Genomic DNA, 1,084 nt, shown 5'->3' with positions numbered 1-1,084 from the left:
TCTCTCTCTCTCATTTTACTATTTTTAAATGATATAGACACATTTTTGTCTAAGATAATAGTYAAGTTAAGTATTTATCCAAAACTGTTACTAAAAATGCTACAAAAATGCAGCTGTCAGACACAGACACTGAACAGACCCTAAAAAAACAAACAAACAAAAAAAGGTCAAAAACTATAAAGCAATGATGATTTTCTCATTTATTATCAGTGGATTTAAATGATCTGTTTGAACTTATTTTTTCAAAGTAAATGACATATCTTGATTAATCCCGTACAAATAAAAATGTACTGCTACAGCTGCATTTAAATGTGTTTTTATAAATGAATTGTTCCCTTTCTTTTGAACAATAAAGGATTAAGTACCACATTTTTTCACCTGCTTCCTTTTCTGTATGTGTTTGTGAAAGTGAGCCCAAATGAGGCTCAGTCATTTAGCCCTTTGTATCAGTCTTATGTTAGCATGCAAATTTTTTCAGAAGAACACACAATAAGTGGAAAGGAAATAAAACATTTTCTTTTACAGTATAACTTTAACAGTGGATCATAACACCCTCTTCCTGGATGAAAACCTAGCAGGTGGCCCGGGCAACCACAGAAAACAGCCACTTTGCTAATGTTGAAGTATATTTTTACCTCTTTTCTGACCTTCTACTTCACCCGAGTTWGTTAAGTAAGTAAGTAAAGTTTRATTTATAAAGCASCTTTCACAGAAATATATTCACAAGGTGCTGTACAATCATTAACAGTGTYAAAATGGTGAAAAGAATAAAATGTAACAGAAAAACATAATTACACATAAGCAACGATAATTGAAACATCAAATCAGGAATTAATTTCTAAAATTGTAAATCAAACACAAGGTCAATGCAGGTCAAAAAATGGATAGTTGATGGATGATAGTTGATGGAGAAGACCTTCAGGAGATGTTACCTTACGTTTAACACATTTATTCAGAAAACACCAATAACCATTACAGATGCAAAAACTAGATGCATCTCCAGGGGTTCTTAACCTTTTTGACCTCGGGGCCCAATTTGTTCAACATAAAGTGACACGAGGCCCATTCACACATTACCATATGG

The 1,084-nt window shown here is 32.7% G+C and overlaps 1 protein-coding gene across 1 annotated transcript in view; it reads left to right on the top strand.

Moving 5' to 3' along the window:
- Positions 1-369, top strand: part of f13a1b (coagulation factor XIII, A1 polypeptide b) — a gene marked incomplete at its 5' end in the record, with an annotated part of 13,566 nt that extends 13,197 nt beyond the window's left edge. The window contains 1 exon segment of the mRNA XM_014025527.1: positions 1-369.
- Between the last annotated feature and the right edge of the window lie 715 nt (positions 370-1,084).

This window comes from Austrofundulus limnaeus, unplaced genomic scaffold (genome assembly GCF_001266775.1).
Source record: "Austrofundulus limnaeus strain Quisiro unplaced genomic scaffold, Austrofundulus_limnaeus-1.0 Scaffold482, whole genome shotgun sequence".
Taxonomy (NCBI): domain Eukaryota; kingdom Metazoa; phylum Chordata; class Actinopteri; order Cyprinodontiformes; family Rivulidae; genus Austrofundulus; species Austrofundulus limnaeus.
Note: the sequence above shows the minus strand (reverse complement) of the source record. Positions and strands in the feature narration are given on the sequence as shown.